This window comes from Suricata suricatta, chromosome 12 (assembly GCF_006229205.1).
Source record: "Suricata suricatta isolate VVHF042 chromosome 12, meerkat_22Aug2017_6uvM2_HiC, whole genome shotgun sequence".
Taxonomy (NCBI): domain Eukaryota; kingdom Metazoa; phylum Chordata; class Mammalia; order Carnivora; family Herpestidae; genus Suricata; species Suricata suricatta.
The window spans coordinates 45,999,744-46,018,860 of NC_043711.1; the positions used below are offsets into that span (position 1 = coordinate 45,999,744).

General features: G+C 46.1%; 1 long non-coding RNA gene across 1 annotated transcript in view; it reads left to right on the plus strand.

Moving 5' to 3' along the window:
- LOC115275378 overlaps positions 1–16,442 on the plus strand; it is a 45,154-nt gene extending 28,712 nt beyond the window's left edge. The window contains exons 5-6 of the long non-coding RNA XR_003901525.1: positions 14,845–14,949; positions 16,223–16,442. This is a non-coding gene — a long non-coding RNA (uncharacterized LOC115275378). The remainder of the gene's footprint in view (positions 1–14,844; positions 14,950–16,222) is intronic.
- Positions 16,443–19,117: the final 2,675 nt, after the last annotated feature.

Here is a 19,117-nt window from a genome sequence, read left to right on the forward strand (position 1 = left end):
TTACTGCTGCCAGATGCAGGGGCAGAGCCACCTAACATCACGCTCTCTGCCACAGACCTTGTCAGCTCGGGCTGCCTGAATCCACATATCCTGTAGAAAGGAGTCCAGGTGGTTTCAGATCATTTGCCTGCCAAACCCCACTCTCACCAGCAGACAGACTGGGCCTCTTCTCTGGTCTTTTGCTGGCGGCCCTGGGCCTGTGTCCGTCCTCGGCTCAGCTCTACTTGATTCTGCCTACAGTTCTACCTGCTCTGGGGGACTAACGCCACAGTTCTTCAAGTACCTGTGGTCCCTGAGAGGAGGTCCAGCCAGCAGGGTCACTGCGGGTAAACACCATGAGCTTGACAGCCACGCCCACAGCATGCCCCGCCCCGCCATGGGTACGCCCACGGTCACGCCCCCTGCTTGTGACCACGCCCGCTGGCTGTCCCCAGGCTCCAGCCACACTCACAGCCACGCCCGTGGCTGCGGCCACTCCGGCTGGACATTCCATCTCACAGCTGCTTTTAGCCAAGTGGCTGCCACCAAGTTCCTGCGAAATGACTCACAGGAGATTGCTAACTTTGGGGGAAATCTCGCGCCTGCTTTATTTGCATGTTGTGAAGACTAGGGCATCGTTAAGAGGCCACAAAGTCGTACCTGAACTCTAGAGCTTTCAAAGCTCAACGTTCACAACAACATTTTAGAGGCCCCAGCACCCCCTCTGGGTGATTCTTTGGGACCTGCTCCCTGTTTGCTGTCTTTGAGTAGAAGACAGGCCAGCCACTGGTTTATATCTCAGCGCGGTAATGGGGAGGGCACACGAAGTACCGCTGGACCTCCGCTGTATCTGTGCAGCCCAGTAAAACTTAATTTCCCATTCTGTGCCTTTGTCCCTGGGATCCTCCCTGGATCAGGCTGTGCCAAAGCCAGCTCAGCCCTGAGAACCGTGCCATGGCCTTTGGAAGCCCTCAATATCCATTTGGACTGCCTGGCCAGCTCCTCCCTCTAGAACATGAGCACTCCAAGGTCATAGGCTGTGTCTGTTTGGTCCTTGTTTACAGGACAAAAATTATTAACATGCATATGTTCTCATTTCTTCTCTCTCGCTCTACCAGAGGCAACCTTGTAGTTGATAGGCCATCTCCTCCCTCTTGCTGAAGAAGAGGTGGTATTGTTTTAGGCTGGTGAGAAACTAGGTTGATCTATAATAAAGAAATGGAGGGAGGAGGGGAGAGGAAGTGACTTCGTCCCAAACTTAGCTTGCATCAGAACCACCTGGGATCTTGCTAAAATGCAAATTCCGATTCCGGAGATCTGAGACTCTGCATTTCTAACATGCTCCCAGGTGATGAAGTTGCTGCTGGTGTTGCATTTCGCAGAGCAAGGGTATGCAGGACTGGATATTCGGGCAGTTAGCACCTAAATGGAGAGTCGAGAGCAGCTTCAGCATGTGAGAGAAATGGCTAGAAAAGGGTTTGGGGTTTTTGTTTTTTAAATAAGTGTTATCATAGCCTCTGTGCTTGGCCCTCCTCATTCTCAAGAAATGCAAGGAGATTCATTGTTTGTCAGCTGCCTGTCTTCTGCTAATAGCTCTCCATTTTAGGCTGACGGAATGGTTAGCCAGGTGCATCCCCCCTCCCAGGCATGTGACTGCCAGCCAGGCCAATGAGGGCTCCCGCTCTGAAATCTGAATCATGGATTCAAGCCCAAAACAGAGAACAGTTGGAGTGTTCTCTTTCCAGCCAAGGCAGCTGGGTGAGATTTTTGAGCATTTTCTGCTGCCAAGAACCTTCTGGAGTTGCTGGGTGCCTGATGGCTTCACGCCTGAGTCTTTAGCCTTCCCTTTGCTCCAGTGTACTCTTCCAATAAGCTTCCAAGTTCTTCCTTGATTCCTATACCAGCCAGAGTCCGTTTCTGTTGCTTGCAATCAAAGCGCCCTAACAGATAGGCTCTTTAACCAAGATACCAATTTGAGCTATTATTTTGAAATAATGTTTCATTTCCAGACTGGGGGCATTAGGGGGGCAGGTGGCAGGGTGGCAATAATCATAATACCACTTCACCACTTAGGCTGCACCTATGGGTGTTGGTTTTATACAGATCACATCTGGAGTCCATGCCTAGCACGGTGCCTGAGAGAAACCCAGTAGGAGCTCACTGAATGGCCAGAGAAAGAACGAGCAGTCCCTTCACAGCATGTGCACTGAGCCCTGGCATCTGTCAGCTGCCTCTGTGCCCAGGGACATGTTAGATGGCCATCAAACACTAAAATAGCAACAGCTTATAGCAAAGCCTGCCTAAGCTTGTCGCAGCACTAGCTAATAAACTTCTGACCTTTCCCTTGGATTTCCTTTCTCCCTGTATCTTTTAAGAGCAAAATGTTACGGAAGGTCAGCAGGGAGTATGGTCTTTGTTCCGTGAATGTATTGTGGTTCCATTAAAACATTCCCAGTTAAACAAGAAGCATGCCAGTATTTCCATTATGGCCTTCCTGGTTGTGGCAGTTATTTGCTAAACAAAGAGATAAACTCTCTATATACTATAAAGGTTAACAGCTCAGGGTGTAAAGGCAAAAAAAAAAAAAAATCTATCATCCCAATTGCCCTATGAATTAGCTATTCTTGGGCCTTAGTTTCCTCATCTGTAAAATGGGCACAGTGTTAGCATCTTCCTCAATGAATTGTTGTGAGGATTCAATAAGGCAATGCATACCAAAGTGCCTGGATCATTGTCAGTACTTAGTATATGTAAGCTATTATTAAAACTCATTTTTCCCTAAAGCCAGAGTGTATAATCCTTCCCTTCCCTACTTTTTTTGAAAGCTTATTTATTTTTAATTTTAATATTTTAAAATGTTTTTATTTTTGAGTGAGAGAGAACAAGCAGGAGAGGGGCAGAGAGAGAGGGAGATACAGGATCCAAAGCAGACTGCAGGCTCTGAGCATTCACAGAGCCTGATGCAGGGCTTGAACCCATAATCGTGAGATTATGACCTGAGCCAAAGTCAGATGCTTAACCTGTTGAGCCAGCCAGGTGCCCCACTTATTTATTTATTTTGAGAAAGAAAGTGTGAATGGGGGAGGAGCAGAGCAAGACACACACACACACACACACACACACACACACACAGAGAGAGAGAGAGAGAGAGAGAGAGAGAGAGAGAGAGAGAGAGAGAGAATCCCAAGCAGGCTCCACAGTCAGTGCAGAGCCCCATGTAGGGCTCAAACTCACAAACCTCAAGATCATGACCTGAGCTGAAGTTTAACCAACTGAACCATTCAGGTGCCCCCCTTCCCTACTTTTAATAGAAGTCGTAGTTTTTTAAAATTTTTTAATGTTTGTTTATTTTTGAGAGACTGAGACACACAGTGTAAGCAGGGGAAGAGCAGAGACAGAGGGAGACACAGAATCTGAAGCAGGCTCCAGGCTCTGTGCTGACAGCTCAGAGCCATATGCAGGGCTTGGACTTACAAACAGAGAGATCATGACCTGAGCTGAAGTCGGACACTTAACCGACTGAGCCACCCAGGCATCCCTTAATAGAAGTCTTAAAAAAAAGGCGTTTGATCCAGGAACGCCTGGGTGGCTCAGGGTTAAGCATCCGACTCTTGATTTCTGCTCAGGTCATGATCTCATGGTTTGGTGAACTTGAGCCCCACACCAGGCTCTGCGTGGACTGTGTGGAGGCTGCTTGGGATTCTCTCCCTCTCTCTCTGGCCCCCGCCCCAGCTACGCTGTCTCTGTCTCATTCAAAATAAATAAATAAATAAAAACTTTTAAAAAAATGTAAAGGCATTTGATCCAATTAAGGTAAAAAAAATGATCATACCCATGAGGAAAAGACAGGAAGAAAACATAAAACATACTACAATGTTTAATGTTTGCCTATGGGTGTGACATTATGTATAATTTTTATTTTCTTGTGTTAGCTATTTATGCCTTACAGATTGTTTTGCAGTGAACATGTACATGACTTTTACAACCAGATGAGAAACCCTGGCGAATGCTTTCTTTAAAAAAGAAGGCAAATAGTAAGGCAACATGATTTTGTAGAACCTGGGTGGGGGAAAAAAATCCCTGTTAGATGGAGAAATAGATGTTTTCTGGTCAAGAGCTTATTGGGAGGGAAATGACATCAATTTGGTTCTCATCAGCTCGAGTGGCAAATCATAATGCAAAATGAAAGTACATTCAGGAGAGCTGAACCCACACCGGGATTTTGCCGCCTGAATCATTAAGCTAGAAATGACCTCAGGAGGGCATGTGACCCCGCCCCCTTCCCTCTCCCCGGGGAAGGCTGGCCCTGGGACTTTTCAGGACTCATGAGCAATGGTCCTATTTATAAGCCCTTTAGGAACCAACTCTACATACATTTCCTTCCTCCCAAGCTTCAGGCAGGCTCAATTTAGCTTTTGCAGGTGCCCTAAACTAACGATCTCCAACCTAGTTCTCCTTCTGCCTGGAAGAGGCCTGGGAATTGTCCCAGATCTTTTTTATGCACCTGGGCCCGTGGAAGTCAGTTTTGTCACCCGTAAAACAGGGATAGGAAGGATTTGAAGGGAAAATGCAGACCTGGGACTTCAACAGGGGCCATCTTGTCCTGCGTCACAGCCCGGGTGTTTAACCATGTCTGTACCTGGTGGGAAACCATCACACAGAGGAAGCTTGTCTGCAGAACGGGTGACGGGGTTTTGGAGGTGGGGGCCGCAGGTCTGTGAGAAGGAAGCCGGTTGGGGCGGTGGTGCTGGGAACGGGAGGAAGGGATATGGAGGGGGTCCGGGGGAAAATGGAGGTGGCTTAGGAAAGCAGCGGGTCAGCAAAGGTGCGCACATTGTCGCCAAGGAGCTCACAGACCACGCTGCTATAGATTCCATTTTAATTAATCCCCTGTCCCCGGCTGTAATATCCCTCTCATCATCCGCAAACTTTTAGGGCCCTGCCTTGCGTTCATAATGCTTTGAGGCATAGAGGAATGATCCGGTCCAGCAAGAACAGAGCCGGAGACCCCAGGTAGGAGCCCCAAGAGCAGAGGATGATGGTGAAGGACTAGGGAACAGTACAGACCAAGGCTGCTGCCCCCACTGACCAGGCAGGGCAGAACTTTCTGGAAATCTTGTCAAAGCACTGCAGTGGAGGCTGAACCTATTTTCCTTGTTTATGAGAGGAAAGAGTAATTACTGAATTTCCAAGAACTTGGGCTCTCCAAGGGGGAGGTGTCTTGATGACCCATATCAGCTGTGTTAAAATGAATAGTAGTGAAGAGTACTGCTATTATTACTGATATTTGTATAGGTCTTAGTATATTCCCTCCCCTCCCTCAAGTCATGAATTAGCTCCTGCATCCATTTTCCTGAGGCCCAATCAATGAACCCCCACTAAGAAGACCCCTCCTCCCTGCGTGTTGATGAGAGTGGCATGTGGTATCAAATTAAAAACCCTCCTGAGACCAGAGAGCTCCACTTACTGCCCACACCCCCTCCATCCACCTACCGGGTCTCTTCATCATGAAAGGAAGTTAAATGGGCTTGGAATGAATTGCTACTCCCGACACCATGCCTGCAGGTGCCTAACCTTCCGAGGTCGCTTCCCCCTGAAGGCTGGACCCTCTGTGGCTACAGAACAGATCTCCCCACCATTTAATAGTTTTAAGTAACAGTCGATTTTTATTCTCTCCCACAGTTTCTGTGGGTCAGGAAATAGGGAGTGGCCTAGCTGGGTGGTTGTGGCCTGGGGTTGCTCAAGAAGTTACAGTCAAGATGTCCTCCGCGGCTGCAAGCCTCTGAAGGTTTGGGGGTGAAGAGTCGGCTTCCAAGATGGCCTGCTTACGTGGCTGGCAATGTGGTGTAGGGCAGCTTGGAGGGGCCTCAGTTCCCCACCCCAAGGCCCTCACTTGCGTGTCATCCTAACACCAGAGCTGGTTTCCCCTTTCCCTCTGAGTGAGTGGTCCAGGAGAGACTGAGGCAGAATCGTAATACCGTTTATGACCCAGCCTCAGAGTCACATGCTGTCATTTCTGCAATATCCTACCAGTTGCATAGGTCAGCCTGGGGGAGGGGACATCTAAGGGCAGGAATACTGGGTCGCAAGAATCACAGGTGACCATCTGATGCCACCTTCCATACTCTACTCTCCCCACTCTCATACCAACAGACACTGACCAGGTTACAATTCCCAGAATCATTGGTTTTCTCTTCTTTCTACAAGAGTGTGAAATTGAATGATTTTCAGTTACATGAATAATAATAATGAGGATCCACTTGACATTACTGCATCAATTTCATCTTCTGGGAGCTGTTACTGCTCCATGCTGCAAATGAGGAAGTGAAGGCTCAGAGAAGTTAAATGACTTGCCCAGTGTCTCAACATTAGAAAGTTCTGGAAGGCTGGGAACTGAACTTACGTGTTGGAGTGCCTGGTCTGGTGTCCTGGCTATCATACCACACTGTGCCAACAAGCCTCAAAGACACCGCATGCCTCATTACCTTCTGGGGCAAATTCCATGCGAATTCGAAAGCAATTGTAGTGTAAGAAATGTCATCTTTCTTTATTTAAGAAAATTGATTATACAGGTGACTCATGCTCATTGTTAAAAAACTACAAAATAAAAGTTACTTTAATTTTTTTAAATGTTTATTTACTTTTGAGAGAGAGAGAGAGAGAGGCAGAGCATGAACGGGAGAGGGGCAGAGAGAGAGGGAGACACAGAATCTGAAGCAGGCTTGAGATTCTGAGCTGTCAGCACAGAGCCCGATGCGGGGCTTAAACTCATAAACCGTGAGATCATGACCTGAGCCAATGTCGGACGCCCAACCAACTGAGCCCCCCAAGCACTCCAATAAAAATAACTTAAAAAAAGAAGAAAAGACATCCCCCCATAATTCTACCCACCCAAATCCACCATGGTTAATATCTTCATGTGTTCCCTTAATAAGAAAGGACGTGGTTTTGAAATACATTGCATTCCCAGCATCTCCATGGCAAGCTGTGAAGGAAATCTCATCCTCAGGCTTCCCCTGAGAGGAGGCAGGATGCGGAATGGGAAACTCATGAGTGCAGCAGGCTGTGTGCGTGTGCATGCAAGTGGGTGTGTGCTGGTGTGCACACGTGTGTACATGCCTGGCACTTCTCTGCCTGGACCAAGAGAGGGCTTGGCATGCCTGCAGTTAGCCAAGTTGGCAGGGAGCTTATTACAACTTCGTAGAGATGTTTCTTCAGATGTGCTACAGAGCAGCCATGACTGCAGGTGACAAAAGTGGCCTGCCCTCTAGTTTGGTTCAAGTTCCTGTAGGCAGGGGACGGTTGATCAAGTTTAATTCAATCCACTGGGGCTTCTGCTGAGAGATGAGGTCCCTGTGTGGCCCCAGGACAGTGCAACGTCCCCTTTCGTCGTTTTCCTTACACATGAAGTGTCTTATTTGTGACTGTCTCCCCAGCTCCTCCTCCAACCAGACGGTCAGTCTCACAGAGGGAGGGCTCATCTGCCTTGCTCACCTACATCTACCTCTCAGTGCTCATCTCACTGTCTGGAAGGTTGTAGTACTCAAAACATATTTTTTGTTTTTTCTTTCAAAACTTTTTTTTTAACATTTATTTTTTATGGAGAAACAGAGAGAGACAGAGCATGAGCAGGGGAGGAACAGGGAGAAGGGGAGACACAGAATCTGAAGCAGGCTCCAGGCTCCAAGCTTTCAGCACAGAGCCCGACATGGGGCTTGAACCCAACAAACTGCTAGATCATGACTTGAAGTCAGACGTTTAACTGACTGAGCCACCCAGGTGCCCCTCAAAATGTTTTTTTGTTTTGTTTTGTTTTTAGTGTTTATTCATTTTTGAGACAGAGAGAGACAGAACATGAGTGGGAGAGGGGCAGAAAGAGAGGGAGACACAGAATCTGAAACAGGCTTCAGGCTCTGAGCTGCCAGCACAGAGCCTGACACAGGGCTTGAACTCACAAACCACGAGATCATGACCTGTGCTGATGTTGGATGCTTAACCAACTGAGCCCCCCGGGCACCCCTGCCCTCAAAACATGTTTGAATTGATTGTAGAATTTTGGGTATGCACAAGATAGTTGCTAAGGGCATTCTAACTTTGTATGTAGAAGGAACTAGACCCAACTGAGGCAGGTAGTCAAAGTGCTAAGCCCCTTCTCTGTGTCCTCCGTTTTTAATTCAGGACCCCTGAAATGAGGTTTCCTGCACCTGGAAACAAAAGAGCCAGATCAGCATCTTTTCTTTCATGAACTGCAAGAAGTACTCCAATGCATGGTGCACCTGTTTTTGTCCCAAACTAGGATGACAGAAGGAAATCGACTCTACCTCATCATTCTCACTCAGTCTCAGCTTCCAAGGATTGCTCCCTTCAAGTGCAGTGTCCAGGAGGCAGTGAGATGAGGGGTTATGAGCACCGGGCTTGCAGTCTGATGAACCGGGAATCGAATGCCAGGTCATCCACTTTTCAGCTGTGTGAGCGGTGGGAGTTTTGTTGACCTCTCTGAACCTCGGTTTCCTCATCTGTGAAATGGGAACAACAACATTAAATGTGCAGTGTTGCACTGCTTAAATGAGATAAAAGTTAAGGTTGCTTGGCACACGGTCCCTTAAGCGTATATATTCTCCCCACTGGGAATATCTCCCTTAACCTTGAAAGTCTAAAGGCAGTACCAGCCATGCAATCCCCAAGCTATTGCACGAGGATAGCGTTGATAAATTCTGCCCGTGGACGCTGCCCACTGAACAGTGTCTCTGTTCAAAATCATCTCCCTGGGAGATTAGGAGCTGTGAGAGCCCAGCTCCGGGCAGTGAGGCAGAGAGTCCCAGGAGCACACTCCCAGCACCAGGCAGGACTAGTCAAGGTTGGAAAGGATACCTGGGTTCTATTTTAATTTTTTTTAATGTTCTTTTTTTTCTTTTTGAGAGAGAGAGAGAGAGAGACAGAGAGACAGAGCCAAGCGGGACAAAGGCAGAGAGAGAGGGAGATAGAGAATCTGAAGCAGCCTCCAGGCTCCAAGGTGTCCGCAGAGCCAGACCAAAGGCTTGAACTCAAGAACTGTGAGATCATGACCTGGTCCAAAGTTGGATCGTGAACCAACTGAGCCTCCCAGGTTCTAATGGAGAATGTGGGCAGGCTCTCCCATAGGGGTCTTTTTTCTTCTGCTTGGGATGGGCCAGAGTTTGGGGGCTGAAGTGGAAATCCTAGGAAGACCAAGGCCCCAGATGACACGATGAGGGCCGGGACATTAGGGAGTGGGCTAAGTGTGTTCACTGTGGCTCCCTTGCCAATCTCTTGCTGGACTCCTGCCCTCCCTTTTGGTGTCTTTCTTGTCAACGGAGCTTTGGGTGCATCAAGCTTTCTCACTACGGCAACTTCTTTCCCCATCAAAACTTAACCATACCTGGACCAGCTCTCTGAACCTAAGAGCTTTGACAGTCAGGTCCCTGTGAACAAGTTATGGGGAGTCACAGTTTACAATATGTGACAACTTAAATTAACTGGGTGCTTCTTGAAGATACCACCTGCACTTTCTGGACTGTAGGACTAGAAATCATGCCCATTTTGTCTCCAGTATCTTGTGTCTTTCCACGGCGCCTGGGAGAGTGGTCCTAAGGGTTAAGTCTTTATTTCTCTCTGATCTAGACCAGTCCCCCGGCCCCATTTTATGAATGAGAAATCTAAATTTGTCACAGAACCTGGAGGAATAGGGGTGGGGTCAGATCTGACCTCTTTCCCTCTGCCTGTCCCTAATTCTTAGACTCTTTCCACTCCATATGTAATCTGCAGACCAGCAGCCCTGGTGTCACCTCGAAGCTTGTTAAAAATGCACAATCTCAAATCCAGAGGAGACCCACTGAAACAGAATCTGCATTTTAACAAGATCCCAGTTGATTCGTATGCAGTTTAGAGTCTGAAAAGCACTGGTTTAGAACTCACATTTTTCCCATTTCCTTTCTCATCATTACTTCAACCCCGAGGGTCTGTGAACCTCTGAGGCTGAATTTAGCCCAATCTCCACATACAATGTTCAAGGAGTTGGTGTCATTACATAAAGCACAGTTTTCCAGTGAGATTTCTGCCCCGTTTTCTGACACTTTTTCCTTTGCCTTATTTAAAATTCTAAAAAGAAAAGCCTCATTAATAGAGTTCTTTTAAGAATGGGCAGGAGAATCCGCCGCCTCGAACTTCTACCAGAAAACATATGATAGATGCTTAATAAATAATCATAACTGGTGGCAACATGTATGTGAAAGAGCTTGGTAAATTATAAAGTGGTGCACAAATGTTACTGATTATAATTCCCAGAGACGTGGGAACATGATTCTTCATGAGCCCGTTCAGGGTGAAAATGTTTCTCAGGAATGTAACGTGAAACTTAATGTTTTCTAATCATTCTTATTTTGTTAGACACTTAAGGGGCTACAAGAGTGGTTGTGAATGCTGGCTATGCATCAGAATAAGTTGGGGGAGATTTTTTTCAGAGACTGGTTTCAGAAATAAGCCTGAAAAATATAAATAAATAAATAAATAAATAAATAAATAAATAAATAAATAAAATAAGACTGGGCTTGCCCCTTGATTCTGTTTCTCGAGGTCCTGACAGTTGGGACTGGGCCATAGTACGATGTTGAACGCTCCCTGGCGATTCTCATACACAGAGAGATTGGAGAGGGTCTGTGAAGCTCTGAAAGTTGTTATTTCCAGGTTTACGGTAAATAAATGTGAGCGAGCATTTTATCCAGATTTATGATATGGCTAAAGTCCAAATTTGGTCATTTCTAAATCTTAATGATGATCCAGCCACCGGGAGCTATCCCCCAAATTGAAATACTAATGGCCGACTCCAAACAGGACTCACTTGGTAATGACAATTTGGTTCATCCTTTATTCTCTTACCATTCAACTCGGGCCAGCTAACACGGCACCAATGACTGACCTCGGTCCCGAAAGCATAATTGCGTACAAGCATGTACCCAAGTGTCAAAAACCAAATTCCATATGGTTTTTGCTCCAGGGATTGGACATTTTGATGACACGGGTTTCAAAGCATACTCATGAGGATCTAGGGGACCTAAGCTCTAGATCCGGAGATCCAGCGGACTCCACCTCTTTCCTGGAGTTGTCTGATGTTGGGTTGTTGTTTTCTTGCTGGGAAAAACGAGGGTGTTGGACCAGTGGTTGTGGAATCTGGCTGATCATCAGATTCACCTGGAGAGCTTTGCGAAACCACAGGTTTCAAGGCCCCAGAGCTATTAAACTTCTGGACTGTGTGAAGGGGAATGGGATGGGGGGAGGAAGGGCAGTGGGCAGTGTTTGGAAAGCAGGATTCTTTGGTTTTGGGATTTTTGTTTTTTGGGTTTTTTGTTTTGTTTTGTTTTTTGGAAAACAGGATTTTTGAAAGAATCCTAAAATTGATGGGAAAATCAGCTGTGTTTGTGAGCCATTGAACAAGATAAGCTTTTAAGTCATTCTCTGCTTTACAAATCTACGACATTAGACCTAGTTGGATAAATTCCTCTATCGAAAGAAGCTGGTCTGAGGACAGAGCCTGGCCAGAGGAATGGGTCCACAGAGGATAAAAACAGACCACACAAAACAAGAAGTGTCATCTTTGACTCCCTCCTGCATGAGTCTCAAGACTCTGTGTTCATACGGCTTCTGCCCAGGTCTGTTTGTTAGAGTCATATTGCTAAGTATCGAATTGCCGTCTTGTCCCGTCACCTTTAAAAAATGTTTAAAAAGGTGCTTCTTGGGAATAATGCTCTTAGAACAATGTTCGCCTTTTCCTGCTACCTACCTCACCTCGCCTCTCCTCCAAGTCTGAGTTTCACTGTGCAAAAGAATCTTTCGGGGATGCTCGTTTAAATACAGGTTCTGGGGTGCCTGGCTGGCTCAGTCGGTAGAGCGTGTGACTCCTGATCTTGAGGTTGTGAGTTCAAGCCTCACCTTGAACCTAGAGCTTACTTAAAAATACAGGTTCCTGGGCCTTTCCCTGATTGTAATAAAGAGATCTGAGTTGGCCCCAGAAACCTGCAGTTTTATGTCTGTCGCCTTGCTCAGGCTTCCTTTATGAGAGGAATCTCCTGAGTCTATCAACAAATGAATGGATAAAATGTGACGGAGCCATAGAATGCAATAATTCTCAGCCGTAAGAAGTGGTGAAGTACTGATGCTTGCTGCTACCATGGATGGGCCCTGAAAACACTATCCTAAGTGAAGGAAGTCAGATTCAAGAGGCCACAGAGGGGACAATTCCACTCATACGAAATGTCCGGAATAGGCCAATCCACGGAGACAGAAAGTTGATCAGTGCTTGTCCAGGGGTTTAGAGGGAGAGAGGAATGTAGAGTGAGTATAATGGATGGGAGTTTCTTTAAGGGGTGATGAAATGTCCTCAGAAAATGGTGATGGGTGCACAACTTTGTGAATATATTAAAAATCATTGAATTGTGTATTTTAAAAGGGTAAATTTTATGGCATGTGAATTTTATCTTTTAAAAGAGAGAAATGAGGGGTGGCTCAGTCCGTTAAGCGTCCGGCTTTGGCTCAGGTCATGATCTCACAGTTTGTGGGTTTGAGCCCCACTTCGGGCTCTGTGCTGACAGCTAGCTCAGAGCCTGGGGTCTGCTCTGGATTCTGTGTCTCCCTCTCTCTCTGACCCTCCCCTGCTTGAGCTGCCTCTCTCTGTCTCTCAAAAATAAATAAAAAACATTGAGAGAGAGAGAGAGAGAGAGAGAGAAACAAGGGTGCCTGGTTGGCTCAGTCAATAGAGCTCACAATTCTTGATATCGGGGCTGAGTTCAAGCCCCATGTAGGATGTAGAGATCACTTAAAAAAAAATAAAATCTTAAAAGAAAAAAGGAAAAAAGAAACAAAGACAAAAACCTGGGCAGTGTTTTAAAAAGCAGATTCCCAAGCCTTACCTACGATTCACTGAGTTAGCCCCTCTATGGAAGAACCTACATTTTATTTATTTTTGAGAGACAGAGAGTGAACAGGGGAGGGGCAGAGAGAGAAAGAGACACAGAATCTGAAGCAGACTCCAGGCTCTGAGCTTGTGGTCAGCACAGAGCCCGACGCGGGGCTTGAATCCACGAACCATGAGATCATGACCTGAGAGGAAGTCAGATGCTCAACCAACTGAGCCACCCCAGGTGCCCCAACTCCAAGTGATTCTTAACATGAGGGACGTTTAGGAAAAGGTCCTTGGTACACTGAAGCCCTGAATCATCCTTCTGCACAGAGTCTTGATGCTCCATCTGAGGTTGGCAGCCTTTAGGATGGTGCTCTTGATCCCTGTCTCCTAGAATTCTGCTCCTCTCGAGTGTGGACAGGGCTTATTGACTCGTTCCTTGTGAAAAGAATATACCAGAAGTGATGCAGGTATTTTCAATATTAGGTTTTTAAAAGACTGTGGCTTCCATCCAAAGCATGTATACAAATGGACAACAGTGTATGAAAGAGACTCACTGTCACTCATCAGTAGGGAAATGCAAATCCAAGCCCCAGTGAGGTGTCCCCTCACACCCATCAGGATGACCACCATAAAACAAAACAAAACAACAGAAAGTAACATGTGATGGTGAGGATGTGGAGAAATTAGAACACGTGCAGCTGCTATGGAAAATAGCACGGAAGGTCCTCACAGATTAAAAACAGATTTACCAGGGCACCTGGGGGGCTCGGTCAGTTAAGCGTCCAACTCCAGCTCAGGTCATGATCTCACAGTTCAGAGTTTGAGCCCCGCATTGGGCTCTGTGCTGACAGCTCAGAGCCTGGAGCCTGCTTCAGATTCTGTGTCTCCCTCTCTCTCTCTGCCCTTCCCCTACTTGAGCTCTGTCTCTCTCTCTCTCTCAAAAATAAAACTGAGGGCTGAAGGGGGAGGGGGAAAGCGGAAGAGGGGTGAGGGTCATGGAGGAGGGCACTTGTCGGGAAGAGCACTGGGTGTTATATGGAAACCAACTTGACAATAAACTATATGAAAATAAATAAATAAATAAATGAATAAATAAACATTAAGAAAAGTTTTTTAAAATAGAATTACCATCTGATCCAGCAACCCTACTGTTGAATATATACCCAAAAGAACTGAAAGCAGGGTCTTGAAGAAATATTTGCTCACCCATGTTCACTACAGCACTCTTCACAATAGCTAAGGGGCGAAAACAACTCAAATGCCCAAGGACAGATGAATGGATAAAGAAATGTGGTATAATGCATATGGCTGGATATTATTTGGTCTTAAAAAAGGAGGAAATCCTATTACCTACTACAACATGGATGAACTGGAAGGCAGTAGGCTTAGCAGAATGACCCAGTCACCAAAAGATAAATACCATATGGTTCCACTTATGTGAGGCACCTAGAGAAGTCAAAGTCCTAGAGACAGAAAGTCGAATGGTGGTTGGCAGGGGTAAAGGGGGATGGGAGTGCCGGGTGTGGAAGCTGCTTAAGATCGCCTCTTGGCCTCCCCTCTGCTCCTCCCCCTCCTGCACTCCCACTTTTGCTCTCTAAATAAATGAAAAGTTTATAAGTGTAATTACACAATTACATGGGCACAATCCCCTTTTGCCATGGAACATAATGTATTCACACACTGCAGGGATTGGGATATGAACATTTTGAAGGGCCCATTATTGGCTCTACCAAGAAATCTACATACAGAATGGGGAGAGAGTGCCGGTTTTGCAAGATGGAAAAGTCCTGAAGATCTGATGCACAATGTGCATATACTTAACACTGCACACTTAGAAACGGTTAAGATGGTTAACAAAATTGGGGGGGAGCTTTCATTGCAGGCTCTCTCTTGGTACACCCCGTCTCTGTTGCCCTCTAGCCCAGGCTGTCTTTCCCCAACCGTCATATTAGGAGGACACTCAGGCAGCCTGTGGAGAGACCATGAGGTGAGGAGCAGAGACCTGCGAGGAACACCTGGGTGAACTTGGTCTTGAGTCTTCTGAGTCCTGCCAACATGTGAGTACACGTGGAAGTGGATCTTTTTTTAATGTTTTATTTATTTTTTAATGTTTTTTATTTATTTTTGAGAGACAGAGAGAGACAGTGCGAGCAGGGGAGGGTCAGAAAGAGAGGGAGACACAGAATCTGAAGCAGGCTCCAGACTCTGAGCTAGCTGTCAGCACAGAGCCTGATGCGGGGCTTGAACCCACGAACCGTGAGATCATGACCTGAGCCAAAGCCGGACGCTCAACTGACTGAGCCACCCAGGTGCCCCTGTTTTATTTATTTTTCAGAGACAGGGAGACTGTGTGAGCAGGGGAGGGTCAGAGAGAGACACAGAGGGAGACACAGAATCCGAAGCAGGCTCCAGGCTCTGAGCTAACTGTCAGCACAGAGCCAGACGTGGGGCTCAAATCCACAAACCATGATATCATCACCTGAGCCAAAGTCGGATGCTTAATCAACTGAGCCACCCAGGTGCCCCTGGAAGTGGATCTTTAACCCCCCAGTTGAGCTTTCAGATAAACCTGCAGCCGTTGTAAAAGTGTGACTGCAACCTCCTAAGAGACTGGATTAGAAGGACTCAGTTGAGCCATACCTGATATTTGACACACTGAAGTTGTGGAGTACTGAGCATTTGCCGCTTTAAACTGCTAACTTCGGGGGTCATTTGCTTTGCAGCAATAGATAACTAATATACCACCAGATGCATTTTGCTCAGTTAGTCAGATTACAGTGCTGCACACCACACCAGGGCACAGGCTGCAATCCTGCTTTTCAGGATATAAAATTGTATGTATATTTTTTGGAAGAGCCAATAATGGGCCCTTCAAAATGTTCATATCCTGACCCCTTCCCGTGGCAAAAGGGGACTTTGCCCATGTAATTGTGTAATTACACTTATAAACTTTATTTATTTATTTATTTATTTATTTATTCCTTTATTTATTTAGAGAGCAAAAGTGGGAGTGTAGGAGGGGGAGGGGCAGAGGGGAGGCCAAGAGGCGATCTTAAGCAGGTCCCATGCCCAGTACAACATGGGCTGAAATCAAGAGTTGGACACTTAACCGACTGGGCCACCCAGATTACACACTTCAAAAAAGATTATTCTGGATGATCTAAGTGATCCTAGTCTAATCGGGCGAACCCTTACATGCAGAGAACTTTCTCTGGCTGGAGGTAGGAGAAATTTGGCAGAGGCAGAAGCTGGAAAGATTCCAAGAGAGGGACCCCACTGCTAAAGGGGGGCAATGTGTAAAGCATGAGAGTGAATGTGGGCTGCCTCTAGGGCCACAGACCAGCACCCGGCTGACAGCCGCCAAGGCAACAGGGACCTCAACTCTCCATCTGTAAGGAACGGCATTCAACCCCAACTTGAATGAGCTTGGAAGTGATTTATCCTGAAGTCTCCAGAAAGGAATGCAGTCCTGCTGACGGCTTGATTTAGGTCTTGTGAAACCCAGAGCAGAGAAACCAATACAGCCAACTGGAATTTCAGATCTACAGAGGTGTGGGATAATAAATCTGTATTATTTTCGGTTACAAAGTTTGGGGTAATTTGTTAAGGCAGCCATAGAAAATGAACTTATTTATGTGTATATGGCATTTATTGGTTTTCAGTCCCTTCCTACCAGGTATCATAGCTATGCAGATGGTGCACAGTGTTATTTATCATTTTCCACTTATCCTGCTGAAGCAGCCATTCACTATCTTGATGTGTCTCTCTTTTGCAAGCTTGAATGTTCTGTGCATTGTTTTCCAAGGCTCTCTGGGAAACACACTCCTTTTTCGAGAGCCTGGCGTCTGGCAAGGGAAAGACTGAGTGCGCACTGTTTTTTTCTGAGCTACTGATCAATACTTACCATTAGGAGGACAACTCCATGCACCAATAAACTTTGACCTCAGTGCCCCAGAGCAGTCCCAAGATGCCAATTGATGTACAGGCAATATACATATTCCTCAAATGCATACCCCTTTCATAGACTTCCCTGAATTAAATTTTAGAGGCTTCAGTGATGGAAAAATAATTTTGCTGATATACCAGCAAGCCCAGGATGTTCATAAAAATTTCGTGGGTAAAAGGAATTGTCTTTATGCTTTTTAAAAACATCTTTTGCATGAGCACTGTGGACCGTTGACTGGCTGACCTTGTCTTCTGCAGAACGCGTGGTGTAGGCAACAGGTGTCCCTTAAGCCCACTGTGGAAACACGTACGCACCTCGAAGGCCAAGACTTGAAAGCAAGTGATTGGCTTTCCTTAGACATCACAAGATAGGCCTACAAGAGCCTAAAATAACGTTAATTGCACTTCTCTTTCATCTACAAATTTGGAATGTTATTTCCCCAGATGTAGGTATTTTTCAGGAAACTCTGCCTAGGGTCTACCATCACATAACATCATGGTGCTCTGAGCAAAAGGAGATGATACCCCTGCCTCCCTAGATCTGTTCAAATGAGATCAATTGCCAGACGGTTGTTTGGATTAAAACCAAATGGTTTTAATGCTTTCAAGAGGCAGTTATTTTGATTAAAAGACTCATATCTGTGTGGCCTTTGGCAACTTCTTATCTCCAGGCAGTGGGTCCCACACACATTTAGCTTTCCTGTGGAACTAGGGGGCATCAACTGCTCGAGTACGAAGGGGCGTACCAGAAGAGAAGACTCATGAAACGCCACTGAAGAATGTATCGCTGAGCCTGGGTGGAACTGAAAAGCCATTAGGAACAGAAAAGTCTGCCCCTTCTACCTCTTTCTCTCGCCCTCATGTCTGCCTAGAACTAGCTGGCCTCACGTCACTGTTCTCTGAAATTCTCTGCTTACTCACTGATGTGCCCAAGGCTGAGAATCCCAGCAGCCCTGAGTTTATGTGACTTTTGCTATTGCACCCACCACCATGATCAACCTCATCCTGAGTCTGAATTTGAAGCCCCTCCATTTTAAATCCCCAGGGAAGAACTTGATTAGCTTGGCATAGTCAGGTGACTAGCTCTGGGGCCATCAGCTATACCCAGGATGAGGCAGGGGTCACAAGACACGAAGGAGGGACTGGCCCCTCCAGGTGATGGATGGAGCAGGGAGGAAGAAGGGACAGACACCTCCAGAATTTTTTCCTGAACTGATAATAGCAGATGCCCCTTTATCACGTCTTTTCTTGCCAGTCTGCAAACTCTTTAAGGGCAGAGGATTTTTTTAATCCTTATCTTCACCACCATTCTTAGGCCATTGCATCATCTAGAGATGCTTGATAAGTGAAAAAGATAAAGCTGGTCATGCCCACTTCCGGTTGTACATGCATGGCTCTTACCACACTGGCTATAACCCAGGTGGGTGATGAGGCAAGAAAAAAAAAAAGAGGTATCAGATGGGCTAAACACTCTTCTGTTCTTTCTTCCACCATTGCTTGGGTTAATAACAACTATTATGTATTCTCCATTTTCCAAGGGGCATTATATAAAGTACTTTATGCATCACTAACCTACTTGTCTACTATGACAACCCTGTGAGAAAATTGTTCAGAGAAGTTAAGTAACTTGCTCAGAGTCACACAGCTCTAAAGTACTAGGCCAATTCTAAACCTAAATCTAGAGGTTACCCGCCAAAGCCTTCTATTTTCCTTCCTCCTCTGCCATGAGCAGTTGGGAATGAGCTGAGAGATTAAGTGAAGAGGAGAGGTATTGGGTCAATGCCAATTTTGTGAACTAAACAAAATTGTTCCGTGCTAACAGTTTTTGAAAGCTTTTTGAACATGGCCTTGGGCCTTTCATGGTTCTGAGGTTTTCCAACAACTCCTCTTAATTGAGTCTTTCCAGGCTGAGCTGCAGGATTTAAGTAATTTAATACAAAAAGACTTCTCAGATTCCTTCTTTCCTTTTAAGCTGGGTGAGAATGTGTCCACCAGCTTTCTGCTTTTAAACACTGGAAAACATCCTGGGAATCTGAGATAGGACCTGGGTCAGTGCTGCCATTTTTTATTGTGCTTTGTATAGTGAGGTCCCAAATCCAGGCCACCCGCCACCCACTACGTCTTGTACACTAGCACCAGCTTGTACTGCCAAGAAGAAGACGTGCTGTGTTCTAATGCACATCTTAGGGCACCCAATGGGTGCCCTGTGGGCCAGGGGAGCATTGGATGGGTATAACATTGTTTCATATTCCCCTGCTTTAAGCTTTGACTATGACTTGT